Source organism: Apodemus sylvaticus, chromosome 6 (genome assembly GCF_947179515.1).
Source record: "Apodemus sylvaticus chromosome 6, mApoSyl1.1, whole genome shotgun sequence".
NCBI lineage: Eukaryota > Metazoa > Chordata > Mammalia > Rodentia > Muridae > Apodemus > Apodemus sylvaticus.
Genome location: NC_067477.1, coordinates 103,117,197 through 103,139,805, shown reverse-complemented (window position 1 = coordinate 103,139,805; position 22,609 = coordinate 103,117,197).

Sequence of the window (22,609 nt, the reverse complement as noted above, 5' to 3'; positions counted from 1 at the left end):
ATTGTATTTTCAATATAATGTTCTTCATTTCCATTCATTTTCCTAAAATGTTCATATTTTTATTTCAAATGTTATAGTATAGCTTTGGTCATAATTGAAACAAAGTAGAAGTAAATATTTTTATTCAGTTAGAGGATGACAAACAATGTGGAATACAATATTCTTCAATAAGACAAAAGGATGGCAAGGAAAGGAGAAATCATTTGAAATGTAAATAAAGAATATATCAAATTTAAAAAAAAAGACAAAAGGATGGAGTTGGTGTCCTATGCTAAATTAAATAGGCTACCTTCAGGTAACCCTAGATACAGCTGTGACTCAGCTTCAAAGCAGTTCTGTTGTGAAGCTAACACATGTCTAAAAATCATGCTGTTGTCTGAGTATGAAATATTGGACATAGATTCATGTGTCTTCAGTTAGTGCCTAGGAAGATTATGGAACACTTAGGAGGTAAAATAAAAATCTACGTTATATATTTGCCACATTTTTGTTATCAATGCATCTGTTGATCCCAATTAATATGGTTCCATTTTGTAATTATTGTGAATAGTGAAGAAACGGAGATATGTTCATTGTCTCTGTTGAACATTGCCTAAGACACTTCTGGGTACATACCACACTTAAACTATATATATATATATATATATATATATATATATATATATATATATATATATATATATATATATATATGTATAAATAGATAGGTCAACCTATCAGACAGACAGACCAATAGTTCTTTGTGTGTTTGTCTTTAGGTAGATATTTATGGCATACTCATGAATGTGTGTGTGTTTATGTCTATATGTGACTGTGTGCTTGTAGGTTAAAGCAGTGTGTATTTTTATAGTAGTGCCCTATTTCTATATATGATAGAAAAAGTCTGAGTACAAATTTTGATTCTGAATTCATCTCTCATTTATTGTTATAAATTTCTCTTCTGATTCCACATTCTTATTGCTTAGGAATGAATCTAATTCATTCAGAAATTCATAATTTTAGATTTTTGAATGGATGCATTTTTGAAGGTGCAAGGACTAGGTGAACATTTTCTTTCTTGAATGTATTGTAAATATACCATTACTAGACAGTTATAAATTTTAATTGACTTGCCTCTGAAACCACTCAAATATGAACTGACCATGCATTTAGTTTTGACTTTCAATTTTCATCTTTTATTTAATTTTAATATATATATATTTTTTTTTCTTTCTCACCTGTGTATGGGAGGGTGGGTGTGTGGGGGGTGCCTGTGACTGTGTGTATGTCTATGTCTTTGTCACTTCTAACTGTGAACTGATCAAGTTGACCTTCTCTCATTTCTTTTAAATCTATTCTCTTGCTTGTACTTCCTTACCTTTCTACGTTTCTTTTAAAATGGTCAATCTGCAGAAAAAGAAGTTAAACTTCATTGTTCATATATTACCAAACTTCATTGTTTATTACTATTTACTATTGTCCCACTGATGAAAATAATTTGGACAACTCTACTGAATTCATTTTATAGGACAGAAAGTAAGACTTCACTGAATATTTTCTAATATAGCTGAGAAATCAAAGAATATATACATATACATGGCTGAAAAAATAAAAAGAATAATGTCTGCTTTTTCCAATGCATGGCAGTCCAATGAACACCAACTCTATTGGGTCCTTTCAAATACTCCAGTCTCCTATTTGAAGTAAACTTCTGTTTTTCTGTGGCTTCTCTACCAATGAGTTCATTAGAAGGCACACAAGCACATAAATAAGCAAGAAATCTTTGTAAATGCTCAGACTATACACTGGGAGCAAACAAATTCATGTTTTATTTGCTGTTAAAGTAATTAATGACAAAGGATTTCCATAATAATATCCCTACTAATTGATTCTCTGTGTCAATATGTCTCAAGTTTCCCTAGTAACTGCCAATGGTGATTAAGCACTGAATGGCTTTTATCTGCAGCAGTTGTTTGCATGGGATATTTTCAAGGAACTAGAATTTATAAATGCCAGGAGACAGAAACACAAAAATGCTATCATTTAAGACAGCACTTCGTAACTGATGCATGACATGTCTTTGTCTTCAATCATTTCACTTCTTTTTCCCCCTTTTCCCTTTCCCCTGATACTATTTCAGAACAGTGGGATGTAGTCTGCCTTTTCAACACATCTTAGCATAGAGTATCATATAAAATAAAAAATGAAGTCATTATCTCTGTACAGTCTGGTGTTTTACATATCAATGATACTGTCACTACCAGGAAAGGCAATGGAAGGGTGCTAGGATGAAGGGCAAACATGTAGATATTTCTATATGGTATTGCGGCTGCCTTTTGGAAAGATGGTGAAAAATAGAGTGAAGTCTGTTGACAAATGTGTCTGGGCATGGCTTGTCATCTAGCTCCCAAGACATTTCTTTCTTCTTTTTTTTTTTTTTATAAACAAGTGATTTGAAAAAAATCAAAGCAGTCTTTTCTTCTTTTAGGATTCTATGGCAGTATGACTTGAGTTCCACTTTTCATTGTGTTTTCTACACTTAAAAAACATAGATTTTTACAAACATAAATATGTATTATGTTTTTCAGTGTGTCTTCTGTGAAGTGAATGGTGGTTTGTCACATTTTTCCAATGTGGTCAATTAAAATATTTTTGTATATCTATTCTTTACTAAGCACTGATATTTAGCATGTAAAATGCTTGGTAAAGGCACTTGCCACCAAGCTGGACAAATTGAGTTGCATTCCCTGGACGGACATCAGAAAAAAAAAAGAACTAAGTTCCACAAATTGTCTTCTGAAGTCCACACATCTTACGTTATGAGGTCACCTTCTAAGTCCCCTCACACACAAAAAGAACAAGTAAATATTAAAACAAGAAGTTAATATTATGCTATTGCCCAGTATAGAACTGTAGCATGACTCTCAGAACTATGAAGTGTGGGCTTTAGAAATCTGACACCCAATCCTTAGTCTTGGTGGCAACGATTTTAACCATAGAGCCCTCTCCTCAATCCTAATTGACATATTTTCATGATCCACTTTTTTCGGTGTTTGGTTTTAAGGCACACATGGACTCTTGTATTCCAGGCTGTTCCACAAATAGCTATGTAACTGGGGACATTCTTAAACTTCTGTTCCTTCTTATCTTACCTTTCAAGTACTAACTTTACACTTAAATGTTACTACACCTGGTCTGTGGTCATCTTACCTGTAACCAGAACCATTATGGAAAGAATATCTAGTAATCCACAACTTCAGAGGGAACAGTCAAACTGCTGTTAGTTTGGCATATGAGAAAAACATTATTAAAAATTTACAAAAGAAGGAAGGAAGGAAGGAAGGAAGGAAGGAAGGAAGGAAGGAAGGAAGGAAGGATGGAAGGAAGGAAGGAAGGAAGGAAGGAAATAAGGAAAGAAGATGGATGGGGAGAGAGAGGGAGGGTAGAAAATTTTCCTATATAGACCACATAAAAGTCCCAGTGAGTCAGAAAAGGCAAGCAAAGATCACTAATTAGATTGTTAATCAAACCACAATCTTTTTCTTAGAAATTCTGATGTACATTGATTTCTTGTGGGCTTTCTTTTTGTAGCTTAAGATAAAACTTAACTGATTCTGCCTTGATTAAATGAAAAGTAACTTATGCTATCATATAATAAAAGTGAATTAGTGTTCTTACTTTTCAGAAAATAAAGGCATTTTCCAAAACAGTTCCAAACTTTCATGTAGTTACAAGATATGAACCTCTTGATGAGAATTGTAGTTAAATTAATTTTCATTGATTGCCCATTTCATGAAGTACAGCACCTATTATTCTCTATGTTTTAATATTTTAGCATCATTGCAGGGCCACTGGCAGAGCACACTTAGATGCAAGACCTTCTTTAAAGCAGACTAGAACTGATTTTATTGAGGGTGTATTTCTGCTAACCTTGGCGCTGTGTGTTATCTGAGATGGGTCTCCAAAATCTAGGCTAAGGTTAAACATCCTCAGTCAGAGAAAGGATTTACAAATCTCTTTTTTTTTTTTTTTTTTTTGGTATGGTCTTTGGAAAGTCATCTCAAATCCATAGTCTTCCTTATAAGGAATTACATAAGGCATCTCTTGAAGCCTAATCAGTACTAGTAATTTGTAAAATAAATAAATGAATAAATAAATAAATATATATATATATAAATAAATAAATAAAAGTTAAATGATCTGGTTCTTTTCTTTCACAGAGAGATTCCTGGCATTTTCTGAGTGCTGAATTTGTGCAAATAGAATAACATGTACTTTTCATCTGCTTTCTTATTGAATTTATTTTTCTGAATGCTGCAAAGATGAGAATAGAGAAGCTCAGAGATATGCATTAGCTACTGAGCCATCCCACAGTCCTTGCCTCTCCTCTACTCTGGGAAGAATCGACATTTTCTTCTAGCAACTTGCAGATCAGGGTACAAAATAGAGCTACAGATGATAGTGAATGCATCAAAATTATTATAATCAGCACCCTTTATAGATGAAATGTTAGACACATTTTTTCACTTTTAAAATTCCTGCCATAAGTGATATTCTATTGGATTGCAGTTTGAACCATAAAGCTGAAGTGCTAAAAGCTGTGCTTGGATTCAAATAACCTTGAATGAAACCCATAGATCTGTTGCTCGTCAGACCTATAATTTGCTCAAAACGTTGGTGACTTGAGCTAAACTTTGACTTCAGGGTGTCCCATTACCCTTTATCTAACTCCCTTTTATAGTGGTGAATTTTGGGTTGTTTGATATTCACCCATTTATTTAAACATGTTCCTAACTTCTATATTTTACACATTTAGAAGAAAAATATTACGTGTGATGTTTTTAAATAAACCACATCTTCATTGAATCAAGAAGTGTAAGGATTTTTTTAGTTGTATTTAGGTCATATGACTTATATATTTAAAAGTATAGGTTCATATGTAACTACAAAAGTCCATGAATGGACAAAAACTTCTTAAGGAGCAAGAATAACCTCAGAGGTATTATAATATTTAAGTACAAATTATACTATAGACCTATAATGACAAGGACATCCTGGTACTGACATAAAAAATGGACAAAAAGATCAATGGAATAAAACAGAGCATGAAATAAAATGGCAAAGCTATGCTCAGTTAAGTTTTAATAAATGAGACAAAAACACTGTGGAAAAACAAGATAGCTTATTTGACAAGTAGTGCTAGCAAAATTGGATGCCTATCTGCCAAAGGTAAAACTAGATTTTTATCTTTCAGCTTCTATGAAAAACAAGTCAAAATGAGTCAAAGACCTTTTTTTAAAACACGAACCACTGAAACTTTTAGAAGGAAAAAAAAAAAAAACAAGAGAGTATAGCCTCCAATGTATTAGGATGGTCTTTTTAAAGAACTTTTAAAATTAAACACCGACATCACAGGAACCAACCCTGGATCCACAGGTGGGAATACTAGGAAATCAATGGTTTCCGTACTGCAAAGGAAAATGCCCTCAGAGCAAACAGACCGCCCACAAACCAGGACAAATCGTTATGAGCTACACTGCAGCCAAGGGGCTAATATCCAGCATTGCACAAATCATATACCAAAGGAAAAAAGTGCCAATCAGCAAATGCACAAATTAACTAAAGACACAGGTATCAACATAAAAACAAAATAGAAACTGCAAAACTATCTTTAAAAACTCTTTAGTATCCCTAGCTATCAGGAATATGAAAATTGTAACTACTTTGAGACACCCCTTCACCCCACTCATCAACCAATCTTACAACAAATGTTGGGAAAGGATGTGGAGAGATTGGAATCTTTACTTGCTTAGTGAGTGTTCAAATCAATATAGTCACTGCAGAAATCAGTTTAGGGATTTCTCAAAATAAAAATAAAAACAGAACTACCATGCCAACCAGCTTTGTTGCTCTTAGGTATTTATCTAGACAACCCCATCCCCTACCATAGGGACATTTACACCCAAAGTTCATTGCTGCTTAGTTCACTATAGCAAAGAATTGGAATCAGCCTAATTGTCCATCAACATGCAAATGGAGAATAACAATATGGTATATAAACAATGGACTACTACTGAGTTCTAATTTGACTAAAAATCATTACGTTAAAATTTTTCAAGAAAGTGCATAGACTGAGTATATATACTTGTAAGTGGGGGCCAACACAACTTTAGGAATAAGCAAATTTCATGACATCTCTCCTATGAGGAACCTAATAATATATGTCTCTATTAAAGGAATATGTAGGTGGGCACGGCATATCATGAAGGAATGAGAACTAGAAAGTAAATATTAGGGAAGAGGAAGGAATGAGTAAGCTGAAGCTATGGAGGAGGATATAAAGTTGTTTATCTAGTTGTGATTCTGTCATGGAAGGTTTTTTTGGGGGTGGGTGATAAGGACATAAAATCTATTAATACTAAAAGTATAAAATTTAATGCAAATCTAATGCATAGAGCTTCCATGGTAAATGCTGTACAAGTTCGCTGAGTTGTATAGGCATTGGGACTGGTTAGTTGAAGTACTCATTATTTGCATTGATTTGCAAGATTATATTTATAATAAGGCCTATAAAATTAAAATAATAAAAATAAAAATATAAAAGCTCAGATATTTAGAGGTCACCTTTAATCACATGGGAATGCCAGAATTGTGGTCAGCTTGTTTAGTTAATTTTGTTAATTGAAATATAACATGTTACCTTTACCATATCACCTCTATTTTTACCTGAGTGCATGTGTCCTTTATTTTTTAATGTTTTGAAGAGATGATTCTCTTAAACAACAAATTTGTGGTCTAGGTGAATAATAACCATGCTCGCTACACAAATTGTTAGTGCTCAAACTATCAGCAAGGTATTTCTAGGTTCATGACATCTGATTAAAATAACTGACACATATACTAAGTCAGGAAGGCATTTTATTTAGCAAGGCAGCACAGGATACATTGTAGGTAGCAGTGGGTTACTTAGGCTAGAGTACATAAGTTATTGTTTGAGGCTTCTTTTATATGGAATCCAAAAGGAAGAGGAATTGGTTGCTAAGCAACAGGGCATGGATATACCTTCACTTTGATTGGCAAGCTTGGATTATACAAATTTTTGCACATTTTGGCGAAATGCATCCCATGATGCAACTTATTTTAATAATATGCATGCCTAATTATGTACAAATATAGGGTAGTATATATAGGTAATCTCTAAACACTCACATGTAACAAAGACTGTGCATACACATGAAACTGATATAAGCTGAATGGACCCATGTTTCTAACTCCCAGATAGGTTTTAGGACATGTCTAAAGGGAAACTGACCATGAAAGAGGAATTTACTGACTGTCTCAGGAGGAGAGACCTATGGCGTTGTTTGGAGCAAAGTGAATAAACAGTTCCATTCAGAGGGGGGAGGGTCTCAGGGAGTTGGGTACATTATTGCAAGAGGGCTGTGTATCTGAAGCCCCAGCCACTGTAGAGCTCTGCTTGCTAAGCTATTATTATGCTTGCTTGCCTGACTTCATTTAAGAGGAATTATAGAGGAGAATGTTTTTCTTTATTATGCAAAATATGCTAGATAGATAAAAGAATTGCTTGCAAATGATTTTGGCACCTGGAGAATGCCTCCATATTCTGATCTCTGGGATACATGCTGTGGAGTATAATGATTTCCTTCAGACACCCACAGACTTCGAGTGAGGCATCTAGATTCCTACAATCTTATCAGGGGACTCCCCCAAGTTACAGATATGAACTCCATTAATAGGGTGATGCTGTAATTAATCTTTAGGGTACAAAAATGACAAGAGAGATCTAAATTACCCCAAACCCCAAATAAAACTTCAATGAGACTGAAAATTGCTGAAAGACATCTGAGGAGGATACAACTACTTTGACTAAAGGCTTGGTGTTTGAAAAAAACACTGAACAGATTTAAAGGAAAGTGCTAAGAGCCTGGGTCCCAGAAGGAGGATGGGTATTGCTGCTTTAAAATCTCATACTTGGAAAAATATTACTGAAGTAAGAGGTGTTTGACAAACTGTATAGAAGCAATCTGATCTGTAAATGATACCCAGTGGGAACAGGCAAAGGAGTATAGTAATATGTTGACCTAACAGTGGAAGAAATAAAATACCATTGATTTCCAGAAGTAGAGACTTGGACATAAAATTATAAAAACTGAAGGACCATAGGAAGCAAGTGATTCTCAAGAAGGGTGAAGCTATTCTATGCTTGGCATTACGATGACTTGCAGGCAGGACCACAGTACAGTTGCATCTGCAATCATCATTTTAGCATTATGCTCATCATTTAAAGCTGGGATCCTTGGATGCTAAGCCTGCCCATGAGGGACAACATTTCTCATGCATACTTAAGACTTGAAGTCTCCAACCATGGACCACCTGGATCTAAAAAAGCTCACCAACTCCACAAATTTGTCCTCTGAACTCCACATATACTCTGTGGTATGTGCAGCCACCTATGTATACAATATGTATTAATCAATTTAAAAAAAAAAACTATAAAAACCCCTGTTGGTTTCTATACCTTAAGTAGAAGTCTGGAAATTGAAGTACTTGGGAGAAGTATCTTGGGTTGGGTGTTGATCACATTTTTCACCTCTCAGGAGACACAATTCTCCAAGGTGTACCCATGCAGAGCCAGGAAGAGAGACATAAAAGGAATGTGGAATACTCACAGGGGAAAATCTATGAAAAATTGAAAACAGAGCCCCCCCAATCCCCAGCCTCCTACTCTGTATGAAGGAAAGCCGGGATGGAGAGAGTCCAGACTGCAGATGCCTGTGAGTGAGGCTTGGGATTTCAGTAAAAACCAAAACCAGGCTTCTATTTTCTCTATTTTTCCCTGTGAGTCCCAAAGAAAGAGCAGTGTTCTGTACTATAGTCTTTGAAAGGAAATGACTTCGTGTGTATAACTTAAGTGTTTATGTGGCAAAGAAATATATAATGCATCGATATCAATTCTTGGGTGGAGAAACTGGGAACATGGGTCCTGCAGAAAAGATTTCTCTGTGCAAATGGCAATTATTTTTCCTTGAAAAGCAAACTGCTTTATAAAGATGAGGCTGTAAGTTTCGGTGGCATTTTAAGTAGAGTATTATAGCCTTAAAAATATCTTAGGATCAAATCCAAAGTCACATTTTTCAGTAGTTTTTAATTTCACTTCACTGAAATTGGTTTCCATTATTACTGGACATTGAAAGGAAACTCCCCCAAACTGCTCCCAATGGGAAAAGAGAGTCCATCATCTCTGCTGCCTAGCTAGTTATCTTGTGAATATTCGAGCTTTCCTCCTGTTGAATATTTATTGCTGTGATAAAATGTAATTTTCAGTCAGAGTGTCTAGAATAACTCTAAGGGAGTCCAGTGTAAGGAATGGGAGTCTTTTGTTCATGTTTTTGCCTTTTACTGGCTGCAAAGGCAGAGTGAGTGATGGCTACAGCTCTCTGCCTCTTTTCTTTTTTACTGCATCAGTTCTCTACCAGGCCTGGTGCTTTCAGAAGAATACTAGAGGTGCATTTATACAGCACAGAGAAGCAAGCCTGGGTCATCATGCTGTATTTCATTTAAACATTCTTCATCACCCTTAATTTTATCTCTTTGGTCATAAATGCTTAATGAAATTTCTGTTTATCCTTTCATATATAAATTAATAACTGTCTTCTATAATATTATGGGTAAGAGAATAAAATGTGGATTCCTACAGAATTTATGAAGCACATATTAAAAACATGGGCAGTGGCTTCAGTTCTCATCAGTAAAACAGTTTATCAAGTTGTAAAATGGCAATGTTCGAAGTTGTTTTCATCAAAGAGCAAAGAATACTCTAGGTCATTTTTTGCAGTGTTTTTTGTCCAACTACATTTCTTGAGAATGAAAAAACAGTTTGCTTTCCAATATGAAAAGGAGGAGGTAATCTCATTAAAGGAAGACCAGAGATTATCTGCCAATCCCACTCTGCTTGGAATTTGTAGACAAATAATATGAAAACATTTAAGGGGTAATGACTGATATGATATAATTTGAGATATATATCAAAAGGTTGTAATCTGTCTTCTGATTCAGTAGTGGATATTTAGCTTGTTAAGAAAATATTTTTTAAAAGAATCTGAATTCTACTTCTTAAACCCATTTCAGAAAATTAACTTCTTTTATGTATCCTTATTTTTGTCATGAATCATAGAACATAAGACAGGAATCAAAAATATATAAGTAGAAAAAAGCTGATAGTTAATAGAGATAGATACAGAGAATGACAGAAAGAAAGAGCAGGGAAGGGAGGGGGCGGAACAAATAAGACAGGAACAGAGAGAGACAGAGAAAGAGAGAGAGAGACAGAGAGAAAGACAGGTTCACAGAGATACAAAGCCATATAAATCTAGGGAGGAATAATAAGAGATGTATTGATTAGTGGCAGTTGTTGTAGTGACTGTATCTATCTTAACTACTTTAATACCTAAGAGTAGTGCAGTTGCTACAAGGTGAAGTAAATAGTGAATCCAACATTCAGGAAATTTGAACTCTTTCTTGATGTCTGCTTTTCTGCTTAAACCCAAATCTGAAAATTAAAAAAAAAAAAAGTGTATTCTCTTACCTCAGACAATTAGAAATAGGAACACAGAGGAAATACTAAAATAGTGTTCAACAATAAACTTCTATTTCTTCCCCTCGATCTCTGATATGGTTGGACAAGAGTTGTTTCAATGAGAGAATTGAATGCAGGTTTGATGTTGCCTGATGCTTTATGACTATGGAGAGAGTAACCAGGAGCAGAAGAGAAATAGCTTGGAAGAGAGGTCAAGTGTCATAGCCATGAGCTGATGAGTCAATAGAGCTTCAAAAAATAGAGTTGCCCCACTGATTTGAATAAGTACAAACCTGAGAAGAGACCTGTATTACTGTATTACTTTGTTTGCAAAGACTACTGAAGGTTTTTCCCATAATACTCTGTTTCACAGGAACTTGGTGCTGTCTCCTTTACTTTACTACTCATCTATTGGTTCTAGCAAATTAGGTCACCCCATGCCTAGAGAAAAATAAAATGAAAAAGCAAACAAATTACCTAAACTTTTCTGTTGCCTCAAGGAAGAATTAGTAAGCAATGGTCATTCTCCTATGAATGTTTTTTTATTATCTATATAATGGAGAAGTTGAATGTTTTCTTAACTTCAGGATATTGCTCTGATTCAGTGAACTTTATCTAATGCTAAAAATTACTCTGGTCTGAAGAGCCTGAGATGATAAAGGTTTACCAGTTGGAACATCCTCTTTCCTTCTGGTATACATATATAAGCTGATGGGCAATGGGAGTTCTCAGACTTTTGTGTCTGTCTAGCAGCTGCATTATAAGAAAGATCATGCTTGTGAACTTGAACCATAACAAGATTAATGAGATTATGAACATCAATATTTTAGACTAATTATGTTAATAAAATTAACTCCTTTTGTGGTCAGGGAAGAACAGAATTGAAGTCCTGTGAGACAGGGGATGTGTAAGATAACTAATGATAAGAGAACCCCTTTGAAAATGAACTTTTCAATTCCATTTGTTGGCTTCTTTTATGAAAGCAAAATGTAAACACCTTTTGATGTGATGCTTTATCCTTGCTATCAACTAGATTGCATTTTAGAATCACTTTGGAGATATCTGTTATTGTGGTTATGAAAAGCTAGGGAAACCATTTAACTACGTGGGAGAAGATCTACCTTGAAGGCTGGTTGCACCATTCAGTGAGCTAAGGTCTACAGGGAATAAATAGGAACAAGTGCCTGCCATCATTCATCCTTCTCTTTCCTCACTTTGGGTCCAATGTGGTCAGCTCTCTTCCATCACTACTCTCATGCCTTCTCTTATATACAGGAATGTATCCTCCAAATATGAGCCAAAATAAATGTGTTCATGTTTAAGGGGCCTTTGTGCTGTATACTGTCTTAAGAATCGGAAAACCAATGGATCAAGACTACATTTTGATAGGACATCTTATTAGAATTTGGGTTTAATGTAAACCTCTAGAAATTGTACTGTACCTCCTCAGTATTTTATTGTGATTGCATTAACCTATTTTTTGTAGGTTAGTGATAGTTCATGTATCTATAAGAATTTGTTAATCCTATATTTAGGAAAATGATAAAAGCAAATTAAACCATTAAATGTTAAATGCTACAGTTAATTAAATTTGAGCAAGACAAAAAAAAGTTTTCTTTCTCTCAAAAACAAAAAAAACAAAAAAAAACAAACAAATCTGAGTGGCTAAGACATTATTTTAGGTAATATAAACACATTCTCCAACTTAATTTTAAAATACCTAGTGTCCACAATTTTATGGAAAAACAAGAAGAGATTTATATACCAGGCTGAAACCATGTCCTGCTTTGCTGTATGTTGAGGAGATGGCCAACATGATCAAAGGTAACTTGGGGAGGAAAGGTTTTATTTTCATTTACAACTCACAGTTCACACTCTATCACTGCGGGAAGTCAGCATAAGAGCTCAAGGCAGGATCTGAAGCAGAGGCCATGGAGGAGTGCTACTTACTAGCGTGCTCCTCATGACTTGATTATTCTTTGGTCTTAGATAACTCTAGCTTGTTCCAAGTTGACCAAAGAAAGAACGAAAAGTATGAACAATTGCTAGAATTCAAGCATGGATGATCCTCTCACCTCTGAGACATATCAAGATCCTAAATTTTCTAGAGACACTGGGAACCTTTGTCCATAGCTGGACCCTGTACCCTTCCAGGGTAAGTTTTGTCAGCCTTCTGAGACTCATCTCCCTAACCCTTCTTTTCGATAATACTACTGTTCTTTTACCTGCCCCCATTTCTCTCAACTTCAATTTCACTGCTATGTATCCTCTCTCAGAAATGCCATCAATACTGTGGACTCTTAAATTTATGCACATTCTTTTTCTTCATCTTTGCCAGAATTCTCGCTTAGCATTCCTATACCTTCCCTTGGGAGATTTTTTCTGACTGGTATGGAGGAAGTCAGCTGTACTCAATTCGCAGCATCACCTCTTCTCTGCTGGTGTGTTCACCACATTTCATTAGGGTTTCTTGTTTGAGTCTCAGCATTTTATTAGGATTTTGAACAACTGACAACAGCATTTGCTACTATTTTAAATTCCTACAGCCTACAATAGCATATGGCAATTAAGAACTTTTAAAAATAAAATTTATAGACTGAATAAAGGAATAATTTAATAAAACAATATGTAAATGTATGCTAATTTGAGGATAGTTAATAGGCAATTATGTTTATAAACAGTTGTTCAACATTGCTTACATCTTAGTTCTAGCTACATGCTATAAAAAGTTGAATATATTTAAGTTAATCAAACCTTAGGTTGTTAAATAATACAAAAACTAAAAAACTGATAAAGATGAATGCATATGAAGAGATAATAATCTGAAAGTGTTCATATTGAATTTTGTATTTTGAAAGTCTTAAAATTAAAAATAAGACTCAAAAATGATAAGACTCAAGATCTGTGATGAAAAAGAAAAAGGTTCAAACCTGATTTCGTTTCATTCTCTGAACTTACTAATAAGTTAAAATGGTATGCCTATATTAAAAGACAACATTGACTATCAAAGTCAGAGTACCTGGTGTTCAGTGATTAGAATATGTGACAGAAGATAATAATAAAACATGAAGAATTGAAATAACTATGCTATTCTGTTCATTAGCCTCAGCTTGCCTGTGACTTGTTTCAATATCTCTGTAAAATAAGTCAATTGAATTTGGCGTACTTTATTGATTCCAACAGTTTTAGTATTACAAATATTTCTTGGGAGGGATGATCTAATGCTTCCATATATAAATTTATTCCAAGAGAGGCAGAAGGGGCAGATAAACATTAATTCTATATAATATATATATATATATATATATATATATATATTATTGTATATCTTATATAATATATAATTGTATATATATCTTTGTATAATATATATTGTGTATATATATATAATTGTATATATATATATATCTTTGTACAATATATATATTGTATATATATACATATATATATATGTATATATTCTAAATCTTTCATGGAAGAATCAGAAGGGATACTTATACAAACAAACAAAAAACAAACAGCAAAGTCCATCTAATAATATCTTTTAGAAACAGAACCAGCAGCTTCGGATATTTTGGTTTCAATGTAAAACTCCATCACATATCTTTCAATAGCAAAATACAAATCTGGGGTATTTACAACAGCAAAGCAGTGAAATCATTGTTAAGTTGAAAAATGAGAGTAGTGGTGTCTACTGTACAGATTTTATGTATTGAAAAAACCAAGAAGACACCAAAGTTACAGATTTGCAATTAGGTAATAATATATTTTTGTACATATTTAAATATATTTTATCAATGTTATTAAGTTAAACTAAGAAATATTAATAAATAAAATGTATTGAGTATATTTATAACTATATTTTACTATTAAGTAATACTGTTAACATTAAAGTATAATATATTTTCTGTCATTTATCATAAATTATTTTAATACGTTCTTCTAGTTCTTAAGATCTTAGATTTTTAGTTTTTTAATAAACACATGGAACAACTTGAAACTATTCGGTCAAGACTATACCATGAAAGCAACTAACTCATATGCCAAGAACACCACACCGATTCCATGACTCAGTTCAAATATGTTTCTTAATTTACCAACATAAAATGGGATAACATTGTTTATAAAAATGGTTTAAATAAAACTTTGACTTAACTGATGAAAATAATGTTTTAATCTGTGTGCATGTGAATCTGTGCCTATGTGTGGGTATATAGCATGCATCTGGAAGTCAGAGGACAGTATTGAATGTTGATTCTCTTCGTTCACTTTGAATCAAGGTCTCTTCTTCACAACTGTATATACCTGGCTGTCTCCCAAAGAGCTTCTGCGATATGCTATCAAATCCACACAAGAACGTTTCCAGTAAGAACATAGGAGTTACAGATTCATAAATTAATGTCGTCTATTATAGGTGTTTTACCTACTAATCCATCTCTCTAATCTCATCTAATTTTTCCCCTTAGCTCTTGAGAATAGGCTATTATTCTCTGAACAAACTTTGTCTGCACAGTGAGCAATAAATAGACCAATCCTCATTCTCAAATCCTTTTTTAGCAAATACATATTTCTATAGAAAATTTTAATAGAAAAGAAATACCAGCTGCTAAACAATTTCCATAATTACAGAAATTAAATGTGACCTCCATTCTCTTGTTGACTTGCCAATGGGCCAAGCTGGTGAAAACAACTAGCAACTCTTTTTGGAGGACATTTACACTGGACTTGGTAAGGATGCCATTTTGATTATGCTGCAAAGACTATTTTAACATATGTATTCTATTGTCTGATTGCCTTTAAATTCTAGAAGCATTATTTACTCTATGTGAGAGCATATGCAAGAGGGATAGGCTTAAACATGTGATAGTACTATCCGATTTCACTTTGCTATATTCACATTGTTAATGTCCTATCCAACACACCCAGATTTTGGTCCCTTTCTTTGTGATAATGGATATCTGAAAAATATCATTTCAGTCACATTGAAGATAAAATTGTTACCTATGCCTCACCATAAACATTTACAATATAATTGTGCAATCTGTATAAACAGAAACCAGGTAAGTTTTGACATGTTGAGTAACTTATTTTAAATCATTAGGTGATTTTTATGGTTGACAGTATGATGTTTTTCAAGGAGCGTCACCATGATCGCTAACACACTACTGGAATGGGAAGTACTTCATATTAAAGTGAAATGCAATTCTTATTAAAGATAGAGACAGTAATTTAACTCCAAAGCAGTTAATAAAAAAGAAAAAAAAAGAAAAAAACTTAAAGAAAAGGAAAGAGACAATGACTTTGGTGATAAATCCACAAAATTTTTAGGGTATTTTCACAATTATAGGGTTGAATAGAATTATTTTGTACCTTGATTACAGGTTAAAGTGGGTCAAATCCCAATCCTGCAGTCAAAGACTTCATATTCAAGAAAAATTTTAGAAGTACTCCCTCTTTCTCTTGCTAAATTTTCTTTCATGTCAAAATCTAAAGGCCTCATATTGAACAGTGATCATGTTCACAAAAGGCTAACTGGAGGTCAGCAGAAAGCACTGTAGGACAGAACTCATCTCATGATTCTCTCAACACTTGTAGGCAAACTTACAGTCACTTCCAGCCACAGTGGATTGCTTGTTCTGGGCCAACTTAAAAGACCCATATAAAACACCTTTGTCCCGACCCACAGGACAGTCAACAGGGTTCCTTAAGCCACCTAGAAGAAAGGCGATGGAGCAACAAGACAATAGAGGCCGAACAGCCTGTCTAATCCAGATCAAGTTGTCAAACTTTAATTTTTTAAGTCAATATAAAGGGAAGCATACAAGGTTTGGGAGGGGTAAAGGGGGAACAATCTCACGGGGCTGACATCATTTCTAAGAAACAGTTTCTTATAATTTCTAGGTAAGGCTAGTTATTGCTGCTGTAATTTTGGCATGATAAAGGGGGGTGATGAGGAGGTGAAGTGGAAAGGGGTTGTTATAGTAACCTATCTACAGATGAACTTCAAAAGGAGGCTGGTTTTAAGATTAATGTAGGAATGGTTCTTGGCATGGAGATCTAAGTGAGAATGACTCCTGGTATCGAAGTCTCCTGGCACTGAGAGCCAGGTGGGGATGGCTCCTGGTATGGATAGTTCTTGGCATTGAGTTCTAAGTGAGGATGGCTCCTGGCACACCTTGAGAGAATAACATCTACAACAGTCTCATGTTACATTTCATGTCAGTATTTCATTTAATGGCATAGATCACAGGATCTGACTGCAGAGATAATTGTTTCAGTATTGAACTCATATATAGACAATATATACTATGAATACCTTATGTTCAATTATGTGAAAAATTGATAGCACCGACATAAACATTGAAAGGCAACTGTTACTTGGATATGGTGATGCACACCTGTAATCAGAAGGCTAAGGCATGAGGAACTGAATTGAAAGCAAAGATGGTCTACATAGCAGGTTCAAGTCCAACCAGCCTCATAGTAAGGCTGAGATCCAAACAAACTAAAGTAAGAATCCATAATTATTGAAATATATATTCTGGAGCTGGAGATTTGCTTCTGTAAGTTACACACTTGCCACATAATTGTGAAGACCAGAGTTAAGATCCAAAGCATCCATATAAATCCTTGCTGGTTGAGAAGCCTGCCCGTAACCCAAGCAGGCTTGATTGAGAAGCCTGCCTGTAACCCAAGCAGTGATTCTGAGAAGGAAACTGGATTTCTAGGGCAAGGTATCTGCTAGATAAGAATCAAGGAGTTCTGAATAATAAACCATCTCATGTCTTAGAATATAATGTAGAGAAAAAGGTCCAGAAATGTATATAACATCAACCTCTGCCTCCACATGTGTAGACACATGTGTACCCCGACACATGTAAGTATATATACCTATGCACATGCCACATACACACACACATACACACACACACACACACACACACATACACATGCATCAAAAATACACTACAGATCTGTAAGACTTAAGAAATCATTTTAATTATTCTCAAATATGTAGCTAAGCTTATCCATGTATAATATTCAAAACTGGGGGCTTTAACAAGTGTTATCCAATAAGGAATGACTTTGTAAGTTGTTTATATTTTTCATTTGTTCCCTTATCACACTTCATTTTTTATTCAAATTAGGTCTCCATGCACCATTCATTCCTGCTTTGGATTCACTACATAACCCATGCTGTCTTTAAACTGTATTTTTCTTGTCTAAGTTTCTGGTGTTGAGTTATAGGACATTTTTGTCTACATTTTGTGACTATTTAAAATAAAAAGAAGAAATACATATTCCTAAAAAGCTCTGAAGTTAAAGTTGCAATAATTCTCTCAGTCATGTCCCAAATGTAAAACCAAATGGACACCTAAAATGGAAATAAACAAATTAGGGAATGTTCTCAGCAAATAACTTTGAAATAGACAGGATAGTCAATGACAGGGAAATAGCTGGTTTGCCCATTAAAGAGGTTATATAAGGACATTTTTCCAGAATAACCACAGAGTTGCTATTTCCTCTGAATTGTATCATTTCTTCAGGAAGACCCAGACTTTAAGTCTCAAGAAGGTGAAGGGCGTTGAGGCTATAGTTCAGAGGTACCATGACTGCCAAGTGTGAATGAGTTGCTGTTTGCCGAACCATATAAAGCAGGCATGGCGGTGCATGCCTATAAACTAGTACTGGAGCTACACCCAAGGAATCAGAATTTCAAACTGGCCCCATCTACACAGGGAGTTTAAAGCCAACTTGGGATGCCCATGGCTTATTTTTAAAACAGAAAGAAAGAAAAAACTTTAACAAAATTTATAAGCCCCGGGAAGCTCAGAATATGACAAGACTCAGAGCTCCTCTCTCCTAGGAAGAAATGAACAGTGACTGGGGAAAGCACAGTGTCTGAAAACACTGCCTGCAGGTTGCACAGAGCACTCCAGGGACACAGGTCTGTTTTCACTCATGTTATGGTAGACTTGGTTTTTATTGCTGCGGCTACCTTTGAGTCACACACCCACTGTAAGTATATCTAGTAAACATGTTTTCTCTGAATCTATTCCTCTTTTGAGGGACATCTGGGTTCTTTCCATCTTTTGGCTATTATAAATAAGGCAGCTATGAACATGTGTCCTTTTACAAGTATGAACATCTTCTGGGTATATGGCCAGGAGTGGTATAGCTGGGTCCACAGGTCTAATTTTCTGAGGAATCGCCAAATTGATTTCCAGAGTAGTTTTACCAGCGTGCAATACCACCAACAATGGAGAAGTGTTCTTTACCCCCCCCCCCACATCCTCTCCAGCATCTGCTGTCTCCTGAGTTTTTCTTCTTAGCCATTCTGACCAGTGTAAGGTGAAATTTCAGTGTTGTTTTGATTTGCATTTCCCTGATAACTAAGGATGCTGAACATTTCTTTAGGTGCTTTAGAGCCATTCAAGTTTCCTCAGTTGAGAATTCTCTGTTTAGATCTATAACCCATTTTTTTAATAGGGTTATTTGACTCTCTGGAAACTAACCTCTTGAGTTCTTTGTATACACTGAATATTAGCCCTCTATCGGATGTAGGGTTAGTAAAGATCTTTTCCCAATTTGTTGGTTGCCGTTTTGTCCTATTGACTGTGCTTTACCTTACAGAAGCTTTGCAGTTTTATGAGGTCCCATTTGTCGATTCTTGTTCTTAGAGCATAAGCCATTGATGTTCTGTTCAGGAACTTTTCCCATGTGCCCCTGTGTTCAAGATATACCCCCACTTTCTCTTCTATAAACTTCAGTGTGTCTGGTTTTATGTGTAGATCCCAAGCCTTGATCCATTTGGACTTGAGCTTTGTACAAGGAGATAAGAATGGGTTGATTTGCAATTTTCTGAATGCAGATCTCCAGTTGATCCAGCACCATATGTTAAAAATGCTGTCTTTTTTTCCACTGGATGTTTTTAGCTTCTTTGTCAAATATCAAGTGACCATACCATATGTGTATGGGTTCTTTTCTGGGTCTTCAATTCTATTCAATTGATCTTCATGCCTGTCTGCATACCAATACCAAACAGTTTTTATCACTATTGCTCTGTAGTAGAGCTTGAGGACAGGGATGGTGAGTCCTCCAGCAGATCTTTTGTTGTGGACAATAGAGTACTATTCAGCTATTAAAAACAATGAATTCATGAAATTCTTAGGCAAATGGATAGAACTAGAAAGTATCATCCTGACCTATGCACCCAATCACAAAAGAACAAACATGGATTCACTAATAAGCAGATGTTAGCCCAAAAGCTCAAAATAAACAAGTTACAATTCACCCAGCACAGAAAGCTCAAGAAGGAGGTACTTAAGTGAAGGTACTTTGGTTCCTCTAAGACAGGGAACAAAATACTCACAGGAGCAGTAAGGAAGACATGTGAAGCAGAGACTGAAGTAAAGGCCACCCAGAGACTGCCCTACCTGGGGATTCATCGTATAAACAGTCAACAAACTCCAACACTACAATGGATGACAAGACGTGTATACCACAATGAGCATGCCATGGTTGTCTCCAGAGCCTTACAAATACAGAGGCAGATGCTAGCAACCAAATATTGGACTCCTCCCAATGGAGGAGCTGGAGGATGGTCCAGAGGAGCTGAAGGGGTTTATAGCCCCATGGGAAGAACAATGTTTTCAGACACCCAGACAGCCCAAGACCCCCAGGGACTGAACCATTACCCAAGGGGCACACATGGTTCCAGCCAAAAATGTGGCAGAGGAAGGCCTTGTTGGGCATCAGTTGGAGGAATGGTCCTTCGTCAGGTAAAGGTTCAACAGAGGCCCCAACAAAGGGAAACCAAGTGGAGAGGTGGGAGTGTGTCTTGTGAAGGGGCATATACATGGAGGCAGGGGGAGGTAGGAAGGGGAGGGATAGGGGTCTTAGAGGAGGGGGGAAATCGGGAAAGGTTTTACCATTGGCAATGCAAATGAAGATGATATTCAATTAAAAATAAAACATGTCTCACCAAACACAACATCAATATAATTGTTGCCTAGGTCTGTCATTGGTGCCTTAACTGAGTGAGTTGAAGGTGGTACCCCATCTAATTAGTTAAACATAAACAAGGCATAAATGAAGTTTTGAAGTAGAAGTAACAATGACAACAACATCATGAACAATAAAATATCTTCAATAACAAATACCTATAAAATAGCATAATTTTGAGAAATATACACATAATTCCAAAATCCCCCTAATTTGCTCACAGGGTGCAAAATATAAAAGGATCAAGAGAAGATATCCAGTTCATCTGGAAGATAGAAAGAAACCTTAGGTTACAAAGATGTGAAAACTCTGCCTAAGTTGGCCATTCATGAGAATTTTAATAACTGATGATAGATTTAATTCTCAGTGCCATAAAGGCAAACTCCCTCTTCACAGGCTTGATAACATGGAATCCCCTGGATAATTATCACTATAAAATACGTCTGTCTGTCACAACCCTTGGGTTCAAACTAAATCATTCACTAAAACTGTCAGAATCAGAACACTGTAAATGATAATTTGCTCATTTAAATTGTCTAGGTAGCCTGAGATTAACTTGTGAAATGCAATATTAGTGACAGCACAGATGGAGCCAAGCACTTCTTAGGACTTTAAAGAAAAATCTTGCTGTGCTTCCTGTCCATAGAATGGTACCCTGCCACACAGGACTGGACACCTGAGGCCACCATATGCTCTAAATCTCCTCGTCTCTACATGCAGCCGCCATCCCATATTACACTCATCCATGAACAAATCTTTGGAGGGTTAAGTTTACTATGTTAATCTAGGCTATATCCAAGAAACTCTGTGCAGTATTGAAAATATGCAGATATTTTGGATTTTCCTTTAGAAAGAATATATCACAATCACAAAAGAAAAGCTAAAGAAAGGTTTCTTAAACTTTTGTGATAAGCTATTTGGTAAATGTAGTATTGGTTCCTACTGTATAGAAGAACTGTGTAGACAAATACAGGTAGACTGAGATAGGAGTGAAGCAATTGGAACACTGGAACATCAGAACATGCAAATATAAGGAAAGGAATCCCTGAAAGAGACTGTTAACTGTATATTCAGAACATCCAGTTAAGAGTACAGAGGATAGTGGTTTCAAGAGAGTCTCTAAGACAAGCTAATAATCAGGAAGCCTTGAATATACTGACAGGGACTTCTCAGTCACGATAGATAGAAACTTAGATATAAGCAACATGGCTATGTGCACAGATTGATATGAGATGCATTGAACATTCACCTTTTTTTTCTGATTTACATCTGTAGAGCCGCCTCTACCTTGAAACTGCGCAAGGCCACGTGACTTGCTTTGGCCAATAGACTATTAGCAAAATCATGAGAAGAAGAAAAGACTTGCAAAGTACTTGAAAGATGAGATTTATGTCTCTTGCAACTACTAACTCCCCAACCTTGGTGAAAGCACCATCCTATGGGAAGGGATGCAATGACAATGATAAATGTGTCACTAAGAAAACTATGGACTTTCTATGTCAGAACTACCAGAGTTCACAAAAAGGAAATGACTCAGACAGACAGTTAGAGCTAGTCACCTGAACCTAGTACAAACATCTTGCCACAGAAATTTGAGTAAAGATATTAATTTAAGGGTGGCTCAAAAATAAAATAATGTTCCTTTAAAAAGTAAAGATTTAAAACTACATAGATATTTTTAATTTCTTTGCTTACTTATTGTTACATTAAAAACAAATAGCTGCTTATACATTGTGAACTATCTCAATTAGAATCTGCTGAAATATCTTCAGTGAGATATGATACTAGGGTATCTGAAAGACAATGAAAGACATGCCTACAAATGCCAAGTGATGTTTTACATTAGAGTTCAAAAAAAATCCAAAATGTATATGTATCTATATTGCTATTGACTTATATATTTTATTCTTCTACTTGAATCTATCTTATGACTTTAGGCTTAATTCATGGGAACTACCAGAAAAGTCATTCAGCTATGACACAATTTACAAATTTGGTCAAAATTTATGAATCACAGAATTGTTATAA